The 23,492-nt window shown below is 32.5% G+C and overlaps 1 protein-coding gene and 4 non-coding genes across 6 annotated transcripts in view; 2 read left to right on the forward strand and 3 right to left on the reverse strand.

Annotated features, from left to right (window-relative positions):
• LOC133175534 (large ribosomal subunit protein eL36-like) overlaps window positions 1-23,492 on the forward strand; it is a 415,093-nt gene that overhangs the window by 89,034 nt on the left and 302,567 nt on the right. The gene's annotated exons all lie outside the window — the stretch shown is intronic.
• Window positions 15,972-16,044, reverse strand: Trnak-uuu (transfer RNA lysine (anticodon UUU)). The gene has a single exon. It is a non-coding gene; the product is annotated as a tRNA-Lys (tRNA).
• On the reverse strand, window positions 17,133-17,205 carry Trnaa-agc (transfer RNA alanine (anticodon AGC)). The gene has a single exon. It is a non-coding gene; the product is annotated as a tRNA-Ala (tRNA).
• Trnar-ccu (transfer RNA arginine (anticodon CCU)) lies at window positions 18,451-18,523 on the forward strand. Its single transcript has one exon. It is a non-coding gene; the product is annotated as a tRNA-Arg (tRNA).
• Window positions 22,794-22,882, reverse strand: Trnay-gua (transfer RNA tyrosine (anticodon GUA)). The gene is given in 2 exon segments: window positions 22,794-22,829; window positions 22,846-22,882. It is a non-coding gene; the product is annotated as a tRNA-Tyr (tRNA).

Consider the following 23,492-nt stretch of genomic DNA (forward strand, 5'->3'; position numbering starts at 1 on the left):
ATAATTTCTGCACAATATTGTGATTATCTCGAAGTGTTCTTGACACACCTATTGCAAAGTGTTTGTCGCAAAGTCATAATGTTTTCGTCAGTTTAATTGAAGCGTAGTTCACACTTAGGCCCTGGCTGATAATGTAAACAAATTAATACAGATAAACAAATGAATAAATATCTGATGATTCATCGAAGTATGAAATTCAGCGCGATAAGAACAAATTGGTCAATTTTTAAAATGCATTTTCTTGATAAAAGAAGCAATTATTACATTACGTAGATAAACTGATTTGGTTTGAACATATTTTATTGTTTTATAATTACAAAAGGATTGGGCATAAGTTCCAAAAACTTATTACGCCATCTCCCTTAGATAATTATAAATCCTGGATGCTGACTGGCATAATATGCACGTATCGCATGAAATATGGTTTTAAATATATTCCAATTAAGGCCAACATAAAAAGAATTAACTGATAATGTTAAAATTTTATCATCAAAAGCCCTGACTGTTAGTACTAATAGTCATGTCATACGCAAAACACCTTCATTTGCTTTTGAGTTTGTTTTTGTATTGATATGATTTTTAATGGATGGGGTACGGGGTGTCAGTTTCTTAGATTTAATGTCATTTTGCAATGAATCTAATTCAAAAAAAAAATCCTTGTAGCAAAATATATGTTTGATAAAAAATAAACTTATAAATACACATACACATTCATAGACAGAAAAATGTCCTTTTCAAGACAGATAATTTTATTGTTTATTTCAAAACAACATAAAATGTTAAAATAATGAATCTAACACTTTGCTTTTGTCACATGACTTGATTGATTAAAATCTGTCCTCCATTTTCAGTGATGACGAATCTCATATTAAGCACCATCGCGGTCGTTCAACTTTACTTGTTCACTATTTTTATACATATTTCTATTCAAGCTATTTAGATAATGTACAACGGAACTAGCAGTTAAATGTTAGTAGAAGAAATTTGTACAGAAAAGTTCTACTTCATTGATAAAGCACATCTCCTCTAAAAAAAAAAGGCCCTTGAAGCGTTGAAAATTCCTTTTACTGCATCAGCATGCACAGCTTCTTGGACCTCTTAATAAACTTCGAAAATGGCATGAGAATTTATTAAGACAAGAAAGTGGTCAAGCCTTGTCTCCAGAATACTCCGACTATGATACTAAGTCAGCGAACTTTAACACCCCCCCCCCCCCTTAACAAAATAAAATCCTGAAATCGCTAGCGCCCAAGGTTGCTACTTCATATAGTAATAACATGTACTAGAACTCATTCTGAACCGTTGATGTAAGTATTTGATTTTAAATATAATTTCGAAAATCCACGTAAATGTCATATAGACCAGTCGCAGATCTGAAGAGGGAAGATATTAGATATCGCAAAAATCTCAATGTACCTAGAGCTTTTTTTTTTTTTTGAAAAAGTAGAGAAATCGAACAGTGATGATTTATTTACAACATTAAAAAGACTGCTTTAATCAGAATTCAATTACGGTCTTTTGAGAAACGTAGAATACCACTTTATTATCCTAATATACTCCAATGATATTTCTTGATGCCAACGACTGCCTTAATTGAAAATGCCAAATAAAGAGAATCGAATGTAGATCGATTAACCAATGAAAAGTCACCTTGTGTTGCATACTGAGTGCCTTTACTTCCTCTTTCTTTAGAAATTTAAGAAATGTTTTGTTGAGATATTCTTTGAGATTTTTGAAGGATTTCATTGAGATACACACTTAAATTTAATGAAAAGTGATACTGTATACAGTGAAATTTTCGCCGTTTTATTTTTTGTGAATTGAGAATGAGACAAATTCAAATGAAACAAATATTTTTAAACACAACTGTGTCTGGGCGAATTCAAAACGGGACAAAATCGTTTTCAAGTGTGATAGAGGGAAAATAACCAATATGTCATGTTGTAAATTTTGTATTTACTGCCACCCGGTAAATTCAAAATTTACAATATGACATGTATGCAATATGCCGTAACAGCAGGATTTATAAATATCAACTTATTTAGACAATTACTATTTAATGAATTATACATTTACATAGTCAGAAATTACACAAGTACACTTTTTAAAATATCTATATTCCTTGTATTTTTATTAATTGGGCTAAAATGCATGCTTGTAAGAGATATTTGAAATTAAGCTTTTTCTTTGGCATCGTGTTCAGCATTTTCATAACATTTTCTTGATATTGATTTTACATCTTCTTTACTCAAACACTGTTTCGAAGATATTTTAAAATGTTATTAATAAAATCACATCTGTTTCAGACCCCCCCCCCCTTTCCAAGAGAAAGGGAACCATTTTCACACGTACTTTAGACTACACAAAACATCTCGAAGTAAATTATTTCCTTCCCTCTAGGTCGATGTTCTCCGAGCACAAAAAAAAATTCTTAGTCATCGCTTAGGCTTTGTAGAATAGATGCGCTGCCGTCAATATTCCCACTATCGAAGTGTTCGTGTAAGAATGTAATATTAGTTCTCATTATAAAAATGTAATTATGTTCTTTTCTATCATGTCTATAACTGTTTTCATCACTCATATAGTAAGTGTTACTGTGTGAAAATGCGTGTCATAATTTTCTTGACGGTGGGTAAATACTATAATGATAAGTTCTTGTGCTGCGCATGCCTGTATTACTTGATCCTGATGACGGATTTTTACGAAAAGTGACTTGTTTTCGTCGGATAAAATATTCAAAAAGAAAAGAAAGAAAAAGATGGAAAATTTCCGGGTTACAAGCTTCACAGGAAAAATAATTATCAACACTGTAAACCTTCAGATCGGGAGTATTGAGTTTAAATTTCCTGTAAGAAAGAAAGAAAAAAAATCACTTTTATATAATAATCGATAAAAAAAAAAATCGCCTTCTCCTACTTTCAAAATAACTGCAGGAGGGAAATTTTGCCCCCTCCACCTCTTCGTTGTTGGAATCTTTATCAAACAACCACGACACAAACATATTAATATTCATACATTAATTAAGTTTATCAACCCTGAATGTAGACACTATGATTCATTTGACATTTAGTAAGAAATACCTCTAACCTTCGTTGCCTTATTTTTCACCTTTAGAAATACATGTACTCACCAATCACGATGCAGCAATAGAACACTTAATATTTAAAATTAAAAACATTCCTTTATTTAATGAATTCTATTTTTGACACATACATATCGAGGGTGCATAAGGGGGAGGGGGCATACTTCTTCCAACACCTATTTTATTTTATAATATATAATTTGTGAAATATTACTTATTTCTCTTTTTGTATTGTCAATTTTTTTTCGACTCTCCCTACCCTTACTTTGAAAAAAAAAAAGACCTAACCTTATATCTTATGCAGGAATCAGAATAAATATTGCATTACAGCTTATAATCTTTTTTTTTTTTTTTGCAATGAAGTGTACAGTATACAGCGGAAATATCAATATTTCCCAGCTAACCTTCCCCCTCTTCAAAATGAAGTAAGTAGTTTGTTTCTCTGAGTATCCAAACTAGGTATATGTAAAAACTTGCCCCAAGCTGCATCTGAACGTAAATGCTAAGGTCAAACGTCCAAGGTCAACTGACTATTTAGACTTGGGCCTTATCGGAGTCAATTAGATTTACAAACACATCTTGTCCGGAAATTCTTGTCCGTATACTTTGTTTCAAATAATTTAAATCATTCCAATTAAAAAAAATCTTTGCTGAAATTTCTATTTTAAGTCAAAATTAAATCTTTCTGTTTCTAAGAACTCCAAGCTGCATAGCAGTTCTGAGTGAAAAGTAAGATATGCTATAATGACCTCATATCAACAGACTAATTTTATAAGAATTCAGGTACATACATGTATGCAAATGGTGACAGAATCTTCAAATGTAGATAATTGTGATCTATTTTCTACAGAAATTCCTTTTCCAACAAAAATAAATAAACTTGATTAGGAAGGTGACTGGGTATTTTAATTTTATTAAATAATTGCAATACTAAATACCAAAAGTGTAAATATTTAGTGAACAGAAAAGTTATTCTAAATAATTCATGAAAATTATATCAAAAATATAATGTAATTTTCTATGTGAAGACAGATACAAGCATATGATTAATATTGGTATATTTTGTCTTTTTCTGAAAAAAAAGTATAAATAATAAAAATCTGAATTCCTCCACGTAAATAGATTTTTTTCGCAGAAGACAACAGAGCCTGGTGGAAGCCAGAGAGATTCGTTTGTTTACAACTTCAGTTCGAACGTTGACCCTAAATAGGAACATGGCTTCGGGTTACACGATTAATGAAGTTTTTATCTTATTTCTCCTCATTGGAGCGCCCTTTATTTACTTGTGATTATTTTCCTTCGCAGATCAAACATTTCAGAAATGGCCGAAAATGGGATTTTGTTATGAGTTTTCAAAATCATAATGATATTTTTGATATAATATGCAATTACAGCACGCAAACACTAACATGGAAAAGTTCAATTATAGTTTTCGGAATGATACACAGAAATGGAATTTTACTCTCATACAATGTATCAATAGAGAGCAAAGTAATAAGGATATTTAAAATCCCCCAAGAATGAAATTCTACAATGAAAAAAACAAAAAAAACTTCAGGAAATTAATATTCAGTTTAAGTATGTATATACGAAATGAGATTGTTTTTAGTTGATGGTTTTAATAAATCACTTGTTTGATATGAATTTTAAGCTTCTTTTTTTCCACAAGAAAAGCTATCACTTTGAAATTGCATCAAATATTTAAAGTTATATTGGTGCCGACTGCAAGCGGAGCTAATTTTATTTAAAATTAGCGTGTTTTTCAATGTTCCCCAAAGAGTAGAAACGGTGGAAATCACGCAAAACACGCGAAGGAAATCATTATTCTTTGTTCTTATGCATAATTTACACTCTCAACTATTCGACTGTATTGCTGTCGTGGCGATGTTGTTTTGTCGAAAGTGTTAATAAATTAATTTCACACCATGACTAATAAAGATTTTTTATAGCGTGACTAATTGCAAGAATGTTTCACGCCAGCTGGTTCTTAGGGTAATAAAGGTCAAAAACTTTTATTATTTTCGTGTTATTTTATTTACGCTGTTTGTTTTTGGTTATGTTTGTTTTTGGTTTGTTTGTGTTTGTTTAAAACAATGCTCAAACTAACAGGACGACCGTTTCTCTAACTGACGAACAAGAATAGTACATGTATATGGTATGGAATGCCTTTGACATGTCCGATGAAAATCAGGGATCCTCAACAACAGATGCGATTGGCATCAACAGAAGAGAAGCAAAACAACATTTTGAACAATGACAACAAAACATTGGAATGCAACGATGAGCCTAGCTTTGACCAAAACTGGACACTAGCGCTTTGCTGATACAGAAATCAATGACGTCCAGCGACTGTTTCCGGAAGTCTGACCTTGCTGCTTTCAGAGCAGACGACCACTAAGCAGGGCTTATCAAGCATTCCCCCATCATGCAATCATCCGCGAAGTGAAGCAGACAGACACAAGACTCATCACAACATATGGGAAATATATGTATATAAACAAAAAATAGTTCCCGAAATAGATCAACCCCGGGAAGCCCTTGTGTGAGGTTGTCGGTTCTATTTTAGTGCGATTGGTACACGAGATACTGGTTTTTGAGCAAGATGTCGAAACGTTTGTTTGCCCTGGAAATTCGGCCATGGTGATTTGTTTTACTTTATCTCCGGTTGTTGTTAAATTCAATACACATTTTGTCGTGACTCAGTCAAAATTGAGGTCAAATTCTCAACCTATGAGACTACATAAGCGACATTCGTCAGCAAATACTTTTTAACAATATTCTTTTAATCTCGTACCTAATAGCATGCGTTTCTGAACTAATAGATCATAGTGAGAGAAAAGTTTTTAAAAAATAAAAAGGGGGTATAGAAGAAGAATTTTTCCAGACAATTGCAAAATTCAATTTCGTTCAGTAATTTTAAAGATGATATGTACAGACGAGTTTAGTTTTACTCGGTATATTCAATAAAAATCTATAAGTTTACTTTAAGAAGAATATTCGAGTCCAATCATTAGTCACAATGCAGAACTTAAGCAGGCATCAAAGAATTCTAACAAGCTCAATTTTGATTGGCTTGTTCAATAGATTGAGAATGCAGCTTCAGAAACACGTATTCGTTCTCTGTATCAAATTTTCATATTGAACATTGCTCTCTTTCATACTTTGCTGTCATGAAGTTCGAAAAGTTACAATAATTGGCAAAGGGCAGAGAATTTTAATTAAAAAAAATTTAGCCCGCAAAAGAACCGCAGTTTAATACCCCTTCCTCATAATTCCTTGTAATGGGGGAAAAGAACTTTATATACCAGAAAAACAAACAAACAAACAAAACAGTAATTCTGTAAAATAAGTCTCCGTACCAAATATTAATTCAGCTTCTCAAATCGTACTAGTGGCAGTAGATACCATGATATTCTGATCAAAGGCGAGTTCACGTCATGATGTTTCATAGCTGTCGATGGGGGATCTGGTGAAGGTGAATGGAAAAATGTTGGCTTGGTTTAGCGATCTATGGCCAAGTTATACTCTCAATGGAAACATACAACAATTCAAGGGTCAGTTGCCAAGAAACACATTCTATCCGTTCGGATATTCGCGGCGGAGATAAGGGTTTACGATGCAAATAAAATCTGAATGAAGAAATACACACCTATGAATGAGAAAAATGTTTATAAACAAGACAGTAAAAATCTGTCGAATTCTGAGTGATTCTGAAAGCTGAGAAAGTTGAAAATAAAATAACTTTCAATATATTTACCACTCTTTAGCAAAAATAAAACAACATATCCCTTCCCCAGTATATAAGATTTCGTTGTTAAAAAAATGCAGACATAAAATTTAACCTATAAACATAGAATTTCCTTGACGTACATTGCAGATCTTGGTGCACTTGCAGACATAGAAACAGCCATGAGCCGTTTAAAAGTCACTCCGGTATGAGGTTACATTTCAAATCTCTTCTATATGCCTAAAATCTGTCAGATTATAGTATAATGAGTCACTATGGTGATATGGTTATAAACTTGTCCTATATCAATATATTTCATTTTCTTGACATTCTTCATCAAGTCCATACACACAAGGCTAATCTGTATGTAACCATTAGTATAATTAGAAACTAAAATTAAGAACTTTCTTTATAAATGTACATGTACTTCGTATGCAGTTAGAGTGAACTGTTCTTACATCTACTATAAAATTAAATAAATTGAAATCTTCCGCATATTACTGTATTTGTAATCAATTCAAGAATTTCTAACATTTTATTAGGCCAAGATAAATCAATTGAACACTTTACTTGCATGTATTTTACCCAATTCAATAAGCAACAATGATTTTTGTTCAGTTATACATGTACATTGTATGTTGTCTTTTAATATTTTCCCTGGGGATATGCTATGAAATGAAATGGATAGTCTCAATATTTTTAACTCTTTAACATAAGTCTAAAAAACCTTTTTCATTAATGTTTAGAGGGTCCTTAATCTTGTTGAGAAAGACAGTGAATCCAGTCAAATACACACCTTCTGCTCATAAGCAACTTTCATAACAAGTGGCACATTATAATATTTCAACAAAAGTTAACAACGTTGTTACACAACAGTAACTGTATTATTTTATCCCCCGGTTAAACCCATGTACACGTTACATTTCCGGACCTCTGAGGTGCAGAGCCGGAAGAAGTGCATGTTACAATATCTTGCTAGTTACATCCCTTAAAGTACTATCATGACTGAGCATGCGCAAGGCGTCTAATTGTTATTTCCGTTCAGAAATAAAAACGTACTTGTCGTCTTTCCATCAACTCCTTTCAACTAACAAACATTAAAAGAGGGGTGCCAGGAAATCCAGACACAGTAATCTACACTGAAATGACGATTGACACACTCACCGGAAAAGTGGACACCCCTGCTTAAAACAAAAGAAACTTAAGTATAATATATCAGTAACAGATGTCGTTCCCCCTCCTCCTTACACAATCATACATCCACAATATGTTTTTGTACTTTTGTACTTGGTTGACAGGTTATTTTGAGTTCACTGTTGAAGAATTATTTTCGATTTGAAATTGACACTATTCCCCCTGAAAAAAATCCTGGATCCACCCTTGTTCAAAAGACGTAGTCAATTTTGTTAGATTTGATTACAAGTGGCTTTGACTTCATTCAATACAATGTCAAACTACACGTAATGTGACCAAAAAAAATGTTTAGAAGTATCTTTCCACTGGCAAAAAAAAAAAAAAAAGTAAAATAAAATAAAAATGGATTTATTCATGTATTGTCCATTGCTTTTAAGCAGGTGCGAGAAAGGTTAAATGACGAAGACGATCTTATCTCAGAAAATTTCATTACCACATTTACTGAAATGCCAAGAAAAAAAAAACATCCGCAATACATGCACATCTTTGTCTACTAAAGGTTTTCACATATACAGTTATCATGTATCCCTTTTAATTATAGCTACATTCATTATAAATAGTCATTAAGAAATTACCCACGTATAAGTTGAAACACCGGACACGAGGAAGTGTAGTAGATTCCAGTATCCCCCCTTCCAAAGACGCCCGACTGAAATCAGGGATCGACATTAACTGTTGTCCGATTGCCCGGGGCAAGTAAAATCTCAGTTCGGGCAAGTGAAACTGTCAACATACTTGTCCGATCAGGCAAGTGAATTTTTCTGATAGAAATGTAGATTACATTTAATTATAAATAAAACAATTAATTAAAAAATTGATTTCCACCAGGTACGTGCCTGACATTGTTTTTGCATTCGGAATCCCTCGGTAGCTTTCTATATTATAATTTAATTTAAAAGTCGGGTTGGTTATTGTTTTCTTTCATGGTAATTACGCTCTATGTCTAACAACTCTGTTGCCTTCTTATAAGGAAATATTAAGATTACTTATTCACTCAAAGAATATAAGTAACACAAGGTATCCTGATCAAGACATGTACTTTTCGTAGCAAGTGTCTACCTTTAGCTATCTCAAAAATGAATATTTAGAAAAGGATCTTCCCGAAAATAATTTTTAGAAGTATGAATTTTATTAGTAAAGAAAACAAGAGGGGGTTGGGTTTTTGCTGGATGGCAGTGTGTGTTTCCAGGTTAGATTGACAAGGACAGTGGTAAACATTGAATTTCATGTACAAACGTAATAATACTAACCCTAACCCTGCCAAATAGACAGTTAGTGTATCTGGTCATACTTTTTTTTTTTATCATATTGACATTTCCAGCAATGATTTAAGTTATTTTCCTCTTTCTTAAATTTGGGCAACCAAGTTTTGCAGTCGATGAAGTCAAAGTTTGAGATTACTTGCCCTTCGGGCAAATGAATCTAAAAGTTAATGTCCATCCCTGGAAATATTGGATAATTGAGTACATTTGATATTGTGGACGTTTACTGATGTATATTTTCTTTCATCGGCCAAAGGATGACACTCAGCCATTCAGATAACTGAATGGTGACTGAAAGATTCCTGAAAGGTAACTGAATGGCAGAGCTCTGCCATTTATCAATCTTTCCAGACCTTTCAGTAACCATTTAGTTGACTGACAGGTATAGTTTTATCCTGTGGGAGCTTCTTTTCTTACACCTCTGAGACATCAAGAAGTGTATGGAAAAGAGTCTCTGTATTGCTGACAGCAGAAAAAAAAACTTTGAAATAAAGATTTATTCTTTTTAGAGGAAGTTTATTATTTATTTCACTGAACGTGCAATGTAAATTGTGAATACGTCCGTAGCCTATAAATCCACCTAGAAAGCATTCTGATGATTCGGCGTATATTACGCAGTGATCTACATTTTATTTTAATTTAAACTACAAATACCTTTTATCATGTTCACCTTAATTTTGAGTCGGAAAATTGAATCTTTGTTGTAAATTAAAGTTCTTTGAAGTTCAATGAATTCCTGACTCCTTGTGTCTTCAGAACTTCCTGTCATTGATATATGTTTCATTAATTAGAAAAACAAATTTTAATTATCTGAGGTACAAATTTTCATTAATTAGAAAATGTCAAACAAAACCAAAAAAAGTTCAATGAAAGAAATTAATTTTGACTTTTTATCTTCGAGGTTCACTAAAGAGATTGTGCACTTCGTGCTTGTGTTGATTTTTATCAGTTCAGTTCAGTTTACTTTCGGGTACTCAAGTCCTAATATTAGTACAAGAGGTAGATGTACCTGTATAACATATAAACTACACTGTATAGTCATAGGCACAGTATCAAACAGAAACACAACAAAAAGTGAATACAGAAATTAAGGAGGGCAACCAGTACAACAAAATTTCTTAATAAAAATTAATTTTCTTTTTTGGGTTGACATTATAGTTCGATAAATTTAATGATATAAGGTCAAGGGCATATTAACGAGAGAGAGAGAGAGAGAGAGAGAGAGAGAGAGAGAGAGAGAGAGAGAGAGAGAGAGAGAGAGAGAGAGAGAGAGATTAGCCTTATAAGTACAAAACATGAGCAACTTCACGATACTTTAAGTTTGAAACGGCACTGGGGCTCATTCCCATATAGGGAAATTGTGATGCATGTAAAAACACCTTCGCCTTACGTCGTCAAGGGTAGGATCTTTTTGTTCACCTCATTCTGTGACGTAATCTCATGCACAGGTAGTTTTTGGGGTCTCCACATTAATTATCCCAGACATGTAGTGGAGGGGGAGGATAGACGTCACTATACACACAATACAGAACAAAAACCGCTGTTCTATTTTCAGCCAGTTTTCGTGCTCGAGATCCTCTCTAACACCTACTTTCAGTATACTCTGTATGCAGGTTAGAAAATTGCTTCAGCAAGGTATATTGTTTTTTGCATCTTTTCTCAACACTGTTTCCGTTACGTAATTAATTTTCTTTTCGGTACAGCTGCAGTATAGATATAGGAAAGATTGAAAAGCGTAAACTGGTTCAATGTAGTGGGAAGATGAAAAACTTCTACATCATTTATCAACTATTCACAGGATAGCTTTGTTCGTACGTCGTACCTACCTACTGTTGTTATGTCGTGACAACTTCCGTTTTCACCTATTCATAAGGACTGAGCGAGTTTTAACCTTTTGCTCAGTACTGTACCTAATAACATGACAATTAAGGTAACTGATATCCCTCATGAAACAAAATAAAGTTTATCAATGAATACATTTATTTTTATTGCTCTCTCAAGTGATGAAAGTAAATATCAGCGACAAAAACACTAGATATTCCAAGCAGTTTCTCATACAAGTTGTAGTCATTCAAGAGTACTAAGATCACTAGTACCCTTTTAAAAAAGACTGTATCTAAATTTCAACATTTGTAATGATTTTATGATTTTAATAGATATCGATTACCAGTATGTACCATCTTTCTAAAAATATAGAGAAAAAATCGTTAAAATGACCAAAATTTCAGTTTTTATACATTTGAATTGACCTAGTATCTGAGATTGCATCGAAAATCTCGGTCCGTTAGAACTTACTATTAAGTGCCTACTTCGTTTCTAGTATCTTAGAATTGTTCAGATATACGTGAGAGTTCTTTTAAGCTTTTTGTCGGTTATCTAAAGACAGAGAATTAATACAAATTGTATCTATGATGCATGCGAAAGTGCATATGTTGCAAACAAGAACCTTGCCACAATTTAGAATATAGGTTGGTCTTACGTCGTGGGTGCAGCGCGAGTCGAAATAAACTAAAAATTCTGATCGACATGAAATTCACAATCATTTTGTTACCTTTTTAAAAGCTGAAAAAGCTAATTAACCATTCAGACATATCGTATATTTGTACCTTAATCTCTAATATAATGGAGATATATAATAGAGAGAACTAATATAGGCCATTTCTGCCTGCTGTTCAATCCATGTCCATTGTATATACTTCTATGTATATCGTGAATAAAATACTTCTTAAACTAAACTAATTAAACTAGACATATCGAAACTATTTACAGAAATACATATACATGTATAATAACCCTCTCCACAATTTAAATCTCTTTCAAATTCAAAATTCTCGATTTATAATTCTGTACTTATCAATACTTGTATATTCCAGTATTGTTGATTTCCGTTGGGTTATTTATTCCTTCTCATCTTCATTCCAAGTATGTTTCTACGACATATTTCAATATCTGTACGTGTTAAACATCCTCTTCCCATCAAGTGTTATTCTTGTTAATTTGAGTAATCAAAATAACAGTTATTTTAAAAAATCCATTATTGGAGCTCTATTCATCAATTAATCTTTGCTCTTCTTGTTAAAGTGTTCCCTTTTTTTTGGGGGGGGGGGGCACAACCAACCATTTTCAGATTGGGGGCACTACTAAAAATTCCTAGACAAGCAAGCACCCCCCCCCAAAAAAAAGTTATTATGGAGGGGGCACAAGCATTTAGTAGCTATGTTTTCTATAGTATTCTTTATGTTAGCAAAATTATTGGGGGCACCCCCCTCCCCTGCTCCTACGGCCATGATGAGCACGGATAACACTTTTACTCCTTACACAATTCACTGAGGGAGACGTACATGCGGTTCTTACATTAAGGTCAGACGACACGTTCCTCAATAATATATATAATTTTTTCCAAGAATTTGTCATTGAAGTACATGTATTTCTACTTTAACAAGTTTCCTAACAAAAAATTAAGATTCCTTACCAGGCATTTATGCAAGACACCAGAGGATGCTATTTACTATATAATCCTATTAGAAATCACTAGCATTGCCAATATCCCAATTTTTGGTGTCTTTATCTACCAAGATGATTTAAAAACAGTTTAAAAATCACAAGACCATGATAATTATGATTAATTTGTGGTATATTACTAAGATATAAAAAAACATATTCGAGCAACGTGTCCTCAGACCTCAAGATATATATTGCAAGTAAAGAACAAGTATTAGACACTCGGAATACCGACCTCGACTTTGATTTTGTCAGCTTAACTTTAGAAAATCTAATCATTAAAAAAAAAATAGTGAATCAGACACAAACTTTAACAGTTTATGATAGTCTCAATTTACTGAAATTTGCTTGTAAAATGCCTTCAATATACTAATCGTTTTAAACTATCGTCAAAAGTAACAAGAAATATATTTACTCAGAACTCATATAACACGTACATTAATCTACAGTAATTTTCATTACAAATCCTAACATCTTTACTACAAAAAAATTAATATCAAATTGAAAGAAATGCTGTTAAATGGTCATCCTTAAAACGCAATAGTTAGCCGGAAAACATCCATTTATGGAACCTTTTTACGTGTTGTTTTACATGAAGGACTATTGCATTTTAATAGCATTCCTCTTGATAAAAATCACACCCTATCATTAATGCACAATTCATCGTTAATAAAATGATCGATTTACATAATTGCAAAACATTTCAAGAGGGCTAGCTACAACCAAATAACAACTGTATTTTCTGTGGGAAAATTTTTATAACAAATAAAATACAAAAACCAATTAAGTGAGGAAAAGTGAACTAATTGATGCTGTTTCCCTTGATCAAGATCAATAAGGTTATGATTCATAATGACAGGAATTGCAAAAAATTAATCTCGCCACAAACTCGCCTGAGTTTTTCTCCTATCTGAATCTCCCTGCAGTCCTAAACCTCAGATGAACCCGATGTAATGGTGGAGGTTACGTCTATATGTCCATAATCCATATGTGATACTTTTTTAACTTAAGTGAGTAAGAAAAAAACATGCACAATAACTACGTACTGGACAATTTAAAAAAAAACCAGTGCGTGGACTTCAGAGAGAGAGAGAGAGAGAGAGAGAGAGTTTAATATTAATACATTCAAATGTTGCAACGCATGCATCTTTGTGATTGGTTGTTTTAATCTAACACCGTGACTCAGACCAAAAGAATTAGTCACATTTTCAGTAGAAGCAAAAACCATGATTAAAAGGATTCATCTTAATTGATTCAGTAATAATTAAGAATTAATGCTATCAAAAAATCCTCTCTGCAATAAAATCTACAAATATAGAAATCTGATATGGTACAAGTTGGGTATAAAATTATTTTAGTCACACCCACGAGATTTCAATTCTGTTTATCCATGCAGGAAAAACAAGGCACTTTGTTGAAAATATAAAATATTAATTCCATCCTGGGAAAAATGCAATGGATAAATATCTCTTATACTAAAAATACTAATGATTTCTCTAATCAGAAATATTGATGAGGATTTTCAACTACTTATTTAAAATTGATAAATGTTAGTTATATTTTTAAGCAACTGAAATATAAATGTGTTAAATGTAAAATCAAATTGGACATTACCTTTTTCTTGAAATGATGAGCTGAAACTTCATGAAATTTTTATTTCATACATAATTTTATCCTAGACACATAAACCGAGTTTTCAAGCGACAATTAATTTTTTTAAAAAAAAGTAAAATTCAGTTTTATCAGTTATTTTGTATGACATATTGTAATATTCAAAGAGAAGAACCAGTAAGTTATAAGAACTTTTTTCCAATCTTTTTTTTTATTCAATAAAATATGTTAACCCCCCCCCCCCCCCCAAAAAAATCAAAATCAATTTGACAAATTTAAAATTTGTAAACTTATTTATTTAAATGCTTCTTTAAATATTGTTAAAAACGAGGGGAAAGTCCTTAACAAGACAGTTGCTAGGAACTAATCGAAAACTGACCATAGAAAAGGCTGAGTCACTCTTTTGTCTTGTCAAAGCGCGCTTCCTTAATCAAATCTCCAAATTCCTTTGTTTCGAAAACTCCGTTTAACTTGTCTTTGGGTCAAAACGTCGGAATGAGGACAAAGAAGTACTGACCTAATTATTTTCAGCTGCATGGTGGTCACTTTCGGCATTTAATCCCATCAAGACTATATTTTATGGAAATTATTTTCAAGGTCCCCCAAGACAGGGCTTTATTTCATTAAAAATAATTTTCAAGGTCCCCAAAGAGCTACAGTTTATTTCCGTGTCATATCTATTTTTAAAGTTAAAGGTCTTAAATATCCTATATAGTTAATTGATTAGTTACTTCAAAGTACTGTCAGATTTCAAAAATTAATGGAATCTTTATTTCTGGGCGGTGGGGGTGGGGGTTAAATATACAATCAAATTACAAGTGTGGCGTCATAATATTTAGATGAAATCTTACCTCACATTAACAAAGATGAAAACTGCCCAGCCGCAGATCGTTTTGCTGATAATTATTCACTAATTAAAATTTTAACAGAAAAAACAAAACAAAACAAAAAGAACTGAAGCTCATTTTCTTTTTTATTTAAGTTACTTTATAAAGTTCAATGTCTATACATCTAAAACATAATACTTAACTTACTATGCTTTGCCTATGGTTTGGTGTTAAAGTTGACAAATGAAATATTGCACATCAAGAAGTTTATGAATTACATATATTAAATGTACAATCTTCAACAAGCTACATTCAATAAAATCTGGGCTGGAACATCAACTGAAATCGTGAAAATTCACCATAAGTTATTCAGTAAGATTACAATTAACCAACAAAAAAAAAAAAAAAAAAAAAAAAAAAAAAAAAAAAAAAAAATTCAGAAAAGAAATATTAAATGAAAATTAAACAAGCATTGCAATATTTTAATTTACATTGCCGCAATAATTAACTAGTACATGAATACTTCAACAAAGAATTACTTAACACATTTATTTTTTAAAGGACTAATTTGTCCGATTAAGAGTAATTTGCTTGCCAAAAAATAAGACAAAATAAAATCAATCACATAAAAATGTTAATTGAAATGTGTGTCGCATATATATTATGATTCAAGGGGAGTTACCATCTTTAATAATTATTTTCTATAGCGACACATTTACAGAAAAAAATGTAAATAGCCTTCTTTCTAAAAACTTGAAAAAAACTTTCGCCCATGTAGGGACTCGAACCCTAGACCCTCAGATTAAAAGTCTGATGCTCTACCGACTGAGCTACACGGGCTATTATATATCCTTAATTTTAATTTTAAAGAGATCGAATGATTGGAATTTTAAATCAGAATATTTAAATAAAGTGCACGTGATATTGAACAAAAGATTTTGCAATGTAAAAATGTTTGAATCATTGTTAATAACCCTTAATAATGACATGGTAAAGTAACATATAATAGAAGGAAATTTCATCCGGCCCATTCATGACGATTTTATTTGGCCTGCAGTATATCATGGTTTATTATACATGTATATGTCACGTTTTGGGTTATAATGGTTATCGTACGTGCCTTATTTTTTAATGCCGTTTCGGTTTTTCACAAAATCAATTTAATATCAGTTTATTGTCAAAATATTTCATCAGTTGAAATCGGCAAGCGTATCGGTACTTGCTAACATCTATTATAATTACTAGCATATCTTTTCCGTTATAGAAATATCATCACATAGGTTGCATAGGTATTTTTTCTCCTTTCGAACAAATACTTTTTTGAATGAATAATAGAATTTATTTATTTTATATGATTGAATTTATACTGGGAGTTATTTTATGGTCAGACCTATTATTAATAAATCGATCATATCCCGTGTCAGTGTACATGCTGGTCGCTGATCAACATTGTCTGCCCCAGTATGAATATTTTGCATGGACCAAATAAAATTATGATTCACATTATTTTTCAATGCCATACCTAAATAGCTTTTACATTAACATCTCAAAAAGATTTCGGAGGGCCTCTTGGATGTATTTATCATGAATACAAGTACGCATACAAAGCGAGATTACTCTTATATAGACTAAAGTTGAAATTTGTAAACTATTTATAGTACAATAAATAATACACTTCCCTTAAGTGGAAATAAATAACAATAAATATAATCCTAGCTATATATAAATTTCCTTATAAATAAACTCAATATCAATTATTCTATCTTAACCCCCGAACAGGGAATATCTGATGCACAATTGAATTGATATATATATAATGTTCAGCTTGTTCAGTTAGTATTCGAAAAAATTATAATGCCACCAATGCATACATAAGTCATAAATAAAAAAAAATTTCAATTAGCTCAAGTAAAAAAAAAAAAAAGATATGGAGAATCCGGGTATCGATCCCGGTACCTCTCACATGCTAAGCGAGCGCTCTACCACTTGAGCTAATTCCCCTCATGAATACTATGCGTCAGAATTTAGACCATACAGAGTTGTCTATGTAAAAACCCACGTGATATTTAGACCGACTTTGAAATGGTGTTTTAACATTTAATCTACCAATATTATGAGAGTGACTATCATTTAGTTCGTTATTATGGTTATACATGTAGGATGATTTTTTTATGTATACTTGCACATCAGTGGCGGATCCAGGATTCTTGAAGGGGGGGGGGGTGCTAACTCTTCCTACAAACCGTTTGTGAGACGAGTAGTGGATCAAGCTCCTTACGGGACGACCATTTGATCGGGAGCTGGCGTTGGGTTATTGGCAATATTAATAATTTTCCATGTCAGTAAAGGACCGATGATCACTATTATAGGAACAGATTAATTATTTTCTTCTTCACTTAAAAAGTCTGACAAACAATAAAAAAAAAATGGAAAATTGCCAACGCATATTATGGGTATGGTTGGGGTTGGGGGGTAGTAGGACCAGGCAAAAACAGATTATTTATCATGTTTATTATGCCAGCCGAGGAGAGATTTTTTATTTCAGCATTTCTGGGATTTCCAAAATCTGTCAAGCAGCCCCGGCCCTTCAGAATCAAATAGTCGCCCCCTAACCAAAGGAGCTGGTGGACTCTATCGTCTAAAGCCACGGTTCGGAGTCCGCATATAGCTGATGTAGGCCTAAATCAAGACTTCCATTCGGGGTTCAGTCCCCTTGTGCAGTGCACAACCGTGGGCTGTATCTACCGCAAATGAATAATAATAGATTATGCCACTTTTGACCTGAAACTAAAATTAAAATCATAATAATGTTTCAAAAGTATCATTTTAAACACAATATATTGAGAACAAACTACGAAAAAAGTGCACATTATAGGCTATCATGGGAATGATAAACAAGCAAAAAAAAAAAAAAAAACACAAAAAACTTTTCCGCTGATGAAAAACGATTTTTGCAACATCATTGTTTACCATAGTTCTCAGATTAAAAAAAACGCATTGTAGCAATGTACTTTTTTTCTGTGCATGGTAAAACCATTTTCCCCCGCAACATAAGAAAGTTATACCTCTTTTTGTCATGCAATACGACCCAAGGACTTTTTTTCTTTAATTAATTATGAGTTTTTAACTGTCCTTAAAATTTGGACTCATCCATTGAATGTCAAATAAATAAAAGACGTCAAATCAAAAAGAAAAATAACTTCTTAATAAAAATTGTCACCAATGCCTAAAATGTGTGAATTAAGAGCCTCCGTGGCCCAATGGATAAGGCACCGGCCTCCTAAGCCGGGGATTGCGGGTTCGAGTCCCGCCGGAGGTTGTACATGTTATTTTTTAAAAATTAATTCTGTTTTTTTTTTCATTTCTACGAGTATGTCATTAACAGAGTAGCAAAATGCATTCTTAATTGTCCATGGTTTGGCGTGAAGCAGTCGATCCTTGATATTTTGCCGCTATGTATCTTTATCCAACGGAAGTAACCCCGATCTTTAACAGAAGACTGGTGTGTGTCTGGGGATACGGTTGACGATCAGACAAAAGGGACCAACGTCTATCGTATTTTAAAGTTTTTCCGACACTATAGACAGTATTAAATAATAAAGTCCCTAAAACTAAATTGAAATTCTCAAAATGAGGTTCAAGTAAATCCAAGAGTTATCGTTCCTAGCACAGATAAAATAAATTCTGAGGTAAGCATGACTGTATTTGTTTTTGTGATTAAAATTACATTATGATCTGTGAAAGAATACATGGAATACTGCTGGAGATATAGTAGTCGGGGGCATGGTTTCATAGCTGCATGTGTCTTAAAATTAGATTGCTCAAGTTCGGTTTATTACACTCAAACCATACATGACGGTACACAGGGAACATAAAGTATAAAACATACACACTGTATCTTAAATCGTCACAGCTACATATAACATATATACATAATTAGTAAAATATTTTACAACATTTATGAACATAAGGGGTAGGAAAGGCAGACGTATACAACAATAGATAATATATAATAATAATAATAACAATACATGTATGTATGTTACCTATGCATTGAACTCCAGGAGAACAATATTAAGGGGGGCAGATTTCCACAAGCTCATCTGACCTTCCTTGACTGTCAACAAAATCTGCAAAATAAAGTGAAATTGTGTTAACCACCTGCATCTTGAAATGACGTCGACTGCAATGTTCATTTTTTTTTCTTTCAGGATTACAAAATCATGTGATTCTGGAAATCATTTGAAAGTATATCAATACGTATACCATCTCTAAATTTCTATACAGATACACCATAGTACCATATAATGATACAACCAGGGTTAGCACAACCCTAGCCACCCTCCCTTGATAAAAGGTTTGCGTGTTATCTCCCTTACCTTCGAATTCTGCCAAGTATTAAATTGTAAACTTAAAAAAAACTTTAAAAAGGTGTTAAAATTTCTAATGCTGACACAATCACCTTTTCAGCAGTTGTTCCGTTGTAAGATATGGCATCTGGCATTAAGATATGAGAATTACTGTTTTTCTTTAACATCTTTTTTGGCTCCACAAAACCACGCTTATTACACACTAGCATAATTTGATGGTGATAATCGTAAACAATATATGACGTAATTACACTGTATTTATCAACTCTCAAGAAAACCCTAACCCTAACCTAAATTAATTATTTAACGTGTATATATCCAATTTAGTTCCACAATCAGATTTTAATAAAATATATACATAGTTCAGATATACCAATAAAAAGTTGCAACTTTCGTTTTTTTTTTTTTTTTATATCGCATATAATATCGCGAGAGTCATATAGAGCTTTAAAATGTATAACTTTGCGCCATTTAGGATCATGCTGCACATCAAAACATTGAAGCCTGTCTAAATGGTTCTGAGTTACAAACTCGGACAACATGCTATAATCCTGCACGCCCAATTTTCACGAAATGCTTTCAGACAAGTAAACCCCCCCCCCCCCCCCAATCTCTTGTAAACAACTGTGCGTTTCATCGTGGTGTTAATAGGTAATTAATATATCAAAATCGTAATGACAATTGATGCCTCGTTATCTTAGCCATCAACACTCCGTGATCTCGTGATAACATTATCAATCCTACATAACACTTGTATATAAGCATCATTACATGTATTCATGGCTCCTAGCAAAACTTGCATAAAAGTACAGTGCACATTTCTTAAAACTGAGCTGAAAAGTCTTCTTAATGTCATAAATGGTTTGCTGTTATAGATGTAAAATTACACACAATATATATATAGATGTACTTTAAGGAATTTTACAAGCATTAAAGAAAAAAGCACAGTACTGATAAAGCCATGTTGTGCAGTGATATTTCCATTGATATTGTGTAATTCATATATAAAAATCAAAATTTGCCTTTCTTTTTTATAAGAAACTTGGTTTCAAAGCATGGCAGTTTCTTTTTCACTTATTCACATGTGAAGGATTTCGTCTGTTATCTGTATAAAAATAACAGTGTCTTAATTTAGTACACAAATAAATAAATAAATAATTCGAATTATCAAATAAAACAAAGATTCCCTTAAAATCGTAAATATCACACCTTAGACACTTGTCTACGATACCATTATATAGGAACTTTTGATGAACGACTCATCCACCACGTACAGCGATAGTAAATTTCACATGACCACGATGACATCCAAGTACATACCCTCGGTTTCATATTAATGTAAAAGTGGTGCAAACCGAATTCTGTACATATAACCATTATTCATTTACCCTACTTTTATAACTTACCTCTTTCTGCAAAGTTTCTCCTCTGCGACCTGCGTCTGGGGGTGTCGCTGCAGATTGGCTGGTGTTGACCAAAATAACTGATTTTCTCACGCTTGCAGTTAGCGTCTCTGAACAGCAGCCGACTCTTCTCAACCCAGGTGCAACGGTCACGTAATCAAGTAACTGTCGAGAGCTAGCGTGAAATAGACTATCAATGTTCCGGTAAGTCAAGCTGGGGAAAAGAGGGGTGGATGGGTGGTTACTTTTAAGAACAGAGATGGAGAAAACTATAGCACTATATACTTATACTGTTAATTGCATTATCCATTTGCATTCAGCTAAACATCCAAATATCATAGGCAATACACTTATATTCTATTTGCAGGAAACAAGAAACGCAGTAAATACTCCCAGAGTTCTTCCTGGTCTGGTTTTCTGGAAGTTTTTATTCAAATTTTCTGTTCAAATCTCAAGAAAAAAAATTTAGCTGAGATTTTCTCATATTACATTTACAAAAGGTATATATTAATTTCCAAGCACATTTTTACATGTTTGATGTATGTATAAACTGGCGATATCAAAATATTAATTCTGTGCAGTGACTTCAAACATACGATGGGTGGATCATACATTGTATGGCCGCTTTGACTATAGAGATAGAATATAGCGTTTACGTTATTTGAAAAAACAAACAAACAAACAAACCAAGAAAATGGCAGACTTCATCAAAATGTTATATATTCTCTACATAGATAGGCCTAATTCCATTATTTGCAGTTACAGATTTAGATTCTCTACTGTTATACCGACATCAGGGAATCTTGTTTGCCTGTGCCGATTGCTTAAAATTAAGTCTTTAAATACAGATTATGTATATATTAAAAAAATAAAAAATTATAAAGTTATAAATAAAAGTGATTTACATGTACCTTTATATATAAACTTTAAAGAATCAATGTAAACCCCCGCCACTGAATGACTGACAAGTTTATTCGCGAATTCAGGAAACAATATGTAACAATATAAATGCTTGTGTTCATAATCTTTGACCCTTTCAATTCAAAACTCAAATTTTAAGGGTCATGTTTTATTTATAAATAGTATTGAACTGAAACCTTTTCATACCATATATAAATTTGCTCCTTCACTTTTTGGTTTCAAAATCAATTTTTCGTCAGTTAGAGTCACCATCTTAATTTTCATTGCCAAAGCTCAAATATAATAGCAAGAAAGTTATGCCTAGTAACAGGAAGAGGTCTTCTTTCAGTCACTGGGAGTTATTATTGTTAAAGATTAAGGCCTTTTAGAAATATCATTCGTAAGCTAAAGTATTTCAGACAGATAGAATGAGGGACAGAAGGATGGACGGATTCAAATAAATGTTTCCTGCTTTTAACTAAAAAAATTGGGGAGAGGAAATGAAGGAAAAATGTCTTACGTGGATTTTTGGATATACCAGCATGTTGGAGATCTTGATGATTTTCCCGAAAGTTTTTCTGTGTTCATTTACTCAAAGAAGCAACTTTCTGCTCACAAATGTGGAATTTTTCCGAAAGATATCCTTTTTAATAGATGAAAATATTCATAATGATTTAAAGTCTTGATATTTGAGGTTACATTGAAAATAAATAATCAAATATCTTCTAAATCTTGAATTCCTCAGAAGATTACGAGGAAAAATATATTCCAGCGAATTAAGCATATAGTACTAGAACAACTCTATACATTACTTTAATCTATGATTTTTTGGGTATGTCAAAATATAAGCTCTTCAATAGTGCAAAAAGTGATAAATTATAGTGCTGGTGGAAAAACTGAGAAAAAAAAAATGTAGTCCCGCGAGGCGGATTTGAACCACCGACCTAAGGATTTCAATTGTTTGCACACTACAGTCCTCCGCTCTACCAACTGAGCTATCACGGGATGCGTAAACAGAACTTTAACGTTTTAGTTATTCTAAGCAGGTTAATCACAATTTTCTGGATCGATCCATATGTTTTATAGGAAACCATTTGACAGACCGTATGAACATCTATATGTTATTGTTAAAATATATAGACTTACAGTACTAGTGTTGAATAACTTTATTTTTTTTCCAGTCGATATAGAATAGAATAGAAAAGGATATAGTGTAAATGATTTGTATGAAAATATTTTGTATACGGGATCAGCTATTTATAACGGCATATAACAGCTGTATAAGCATCAGAGGACATTGGTCTTTCACACAGATAAATATGTAGTTGTGGTTCAACTTCAGTGGGAAAAGCGGAAAATTACGAACAACATGTCGCAATAAAGACACTTGTCTGATCGGTTTGTCGAGCTAAGGTTTTAACTTGATTTCTTTGAAAGTTCATTTAATAGTAAAAGTTAGATGTAGTAATTAAATATTTAACCTTATTTAAAACTTATTTATGTCAATTATGAACCCGGGGAGATGTTCTAAATTAAGAGAAGTTTGGAATTATTCTGGAATTAGTCATGCATTTGTGCGCGGTATTCAATTTTTTTATCCGTCCTTTATGGCAGC

The sequence above is a fragment of the Saccostrea echinata genome, unplaced genomic scaffold (assembly GCF_033153115.1).
Source record: "Saccostrea echinata isolate AGI-Se365-2 ecotype Australia unplaced genomic scaffold, CSIRO_AGI_Sech_v1 ptg000002l, whole genome shotgun sequence".
Lineage (NCBI taxonomy): Eukaryota > Metazoa > Mollusca > Bivalvia > Ostreida > Ostreidae > Saccostrea > Saccostrea echinata.